Raw genomic sequence first — 2,922 nt, forward strand, 5'->3', positions numbered from 1 at the left:
TTGTTTTTGTCCTTTGTTCAGTTTTAGTATCCGTTGTATAATTGATTGTTCTTGTTTGTTCGTCCAAAATGGTAGTTTTATATATATTCGTTTAGTGTAAATTTTAGCCTGTGTTTTGAATAATCGCCCTGACATTGTACAAGCATTTTTCATATGTGAGGGCATACCCTCAGAGGGACTGCCCGTTTTCTTGTTGACTGCCCTATTGTTAGATGGCGTTCACCACCATAGCCATATACCCTCATACCCATGTGGATGAGTGGGGGTACTGCTCGGCGCCATCACTAGGATTGTGTTGCAGCTTGGGGCAGGTCGCAGGATCTTTTACCTTTGGATGTCGGCCGGTTTTTTTTGTTCTGCTCGCGATCCGCCCATTAGTCTCCTAAGTTAAGTATAACGTGTATTATAGGATTTTATTAAAGCACCTATCTTAACTGGCACGGGAAATAATGTAATTTAACAACCTTACGGGTTTATGTGGTTTAAGACCTTGATTGCTACCGGCCTCGCTCGTTTTGTTGTTGTTTGTCCATGTGTATTTTTAATCAGTTATGTAACTGTCATGTGTCCTGTTTGTCTATGTTGCAATATTAACCATAAGATTGTTTGCTTGTGTATTCCAAGTATTTATTTAATAAATGCATCATGTCTTGTTGAAATGGTTTAGTTACCCTGCACAATGATACCAATGATATCTCCGAATAACTCGATTTGTTTTTTAATCAAATAAATGTATTCAAGTAAGATAAATTCAGTTCGTTAACTGGGTACGACACAGGCAGTTATTTTACAAACGCTGGCGCAAAAGAGAGAAAAAAAACAAATGAACGATGTAAATAAAGTCGAGGATTTAATTTCATGGAACCGCTATTGTTGGATGTAGCAACAATGGATATGTTTCTTTTGGATGATCTATCTATGAGAGTACGTCTCGAATTTGCTGCAGATAAATTTGTTATCAACACCGCATTAAAAAGCTTCAGATGTGAGGCCGGTGGTGAGGGTAGACACTTAAGAGATTACATTAAACTACACTCAAGCCCAGTGTTTCAGCGAGAGGGGCTCTTAACAAATTATACCGCGTACCTCTTTTATATTTAATAAGACGTTTAAAAAAAGAAAAAAAGGTAATGGCGAGTCATCGAACTCAACTCGCTATTGACATGCCAAGGAGGTCGATCATCCCCGAAAAGTTATCCTTCATTATGGTTGATATACAATGGATCTTCTACACTTCGGCCATAATAATTTGAGTAAACTATCTTACAGTAAATAACATTTCCGTAAACAATATAATAGTTTTCCTACCAATTGTTCAGACTTGTACTATCATTAGCTGAATGCATTAGGGTTAGAGAAACAACATTCACTTGATAGAGATGGTTTTGTTAATGGCAAGATGATTGCAGTTATGGATTTACAACCGGGAAAAAAAAACTATAGGATGCAATAGCCATTGAAAATTCTGGAAGCCTTAGGATCTGTATTGAATTATCACAATAGCACGATTCAAATATTGTTCTATTTTTGGTAGGAGATACACAGGGTGTGATTTATGTTGTGATTTATGTTGATAGCGATCGCAGGGTGATTACAGACATTCGGTCATAATGAACTGTTACGAGGTGAAGGCTATTTGTTTATAATTTCTCAGGAAAGACTATGTGTTGCGGGGATGTTTTTTGGCGGGTCAATTGCCTGTTAGAAAAGATCGTACAACTTGTAGTGATTGTTTTGTAATTAACATCTTTACATCCTTTATATTGCCTACTTTGGTTCCTATGGAATTCAACCTCATAGCTATTCTTCCTGGTTGCAGGTATTTATCGATCTGTATTACGAAAGGTGCTTACTTAACATTAGCAAACATTATAAAAACATTGATAGCTTAGCTAAACCTGCGGTGCATATGTAATTTCCGTTATGTATCATATAAATTTGCGCGGGATAGAGTATTGTTCACCTTTTGCATTTTTTTTTTTTTTTTTTCAAGAAACGATCTTCGATATAATGATAGGAAGGTTATACAATTTTTGTATAAAAAATAATTAAATGCCTTATTGCCAGCGGTTATTTTGAAATCGCTCTCTGAGCAAAAACAACATGAACAATTATTTTGAGGAGCAAGATAATTGCCCCCTCCCCCTCTTCCCTCTGGTGAGAAGGGTTTTGGACTGGCTAGTACTGATGTAAGGTCCTTTAATTATTAGTTTTTTTGCTGCTATAAAAGCAACTCTCAACGGTATACTGCCTTCAGCTGTTGATATTGAAAATGGACTCGCAAGAGTAAGTCATTTCTGCTTATTGTAAGTTGGCGAATATATAGATATGTTTTAATGAGTCATACTTGTGCGATGGGCTTTTTTCAGAATTTTGTTTAAGTATCTTCAGTTTAGAGGGCTAATGATCGATGCTTTCTTATAATTTTAGCTCTAGGAATGGGCAAGAAGCCTTGCTTATTTAATATATACTTAATATATTCTGCTGAGCTGGTACTTGTTAGTTAGGGTATGTTAATAATCTCATGCGGGGTTTTCTTACCAAATTGGTGCAGTTTAAAAAACAGATTTTGGGCTGGACATTTAAAAATATATATATAGTCTTCTTAATGGAAATAAAACATCAGATAAATTATATAACATACACTAAACTTGTCTTTTTTTCGTAGTAAATAAGCGCGAAAATAAGAATATCAAATATTGGTAGAACATGCATGTCTCGTATATCAAAGAAAACGGATCCGTATTTCGGCAGGACTTAACTAAACCTTTTTTTTTCTAAATATAACATTATCCATAAAAGTCTGATGGAGTATGATAGTAAGATATGTCGTGAAATGGACGTCTGTTACTAGAGTAACAGATGTCCACTATTTCATATTAAAAGATGACAGACGTAATTTGTCTCCAGGAAACTAGGGAC

The 2,922-nt window shown here is 35.5% G+C and overlaps 1 pseudogene; it reads left to right on the forward strand.

Moving 5' to 3' along the window:
• The first annotated feature begins 212 nt into the window (after positions 1-212).
• Positions 213-1,611, forward strand: LOC147467211 (uncharacterized; annotated as a pseudogene).
• Positions 1,612-2,922: the final 1,311 nt, after the last annotated feature.

Source organism: Penaeus japonicus, unplaced genomic scaffold (assembly GCF_977035675.1).
Source record: "Penaeus japonicus unplaced genomic scaffold, GWHDUDI00000001_assembly GWHDUDI00000037, whole genome shotgun sequence".
NCBI classification, from domain to species: domain Eukaryota; kingdom Metazoa; phylum Arthropoda; class Malacostraca; order Decapoda; family Penaeidae; genus Penaeus; species Penaeus japonicus.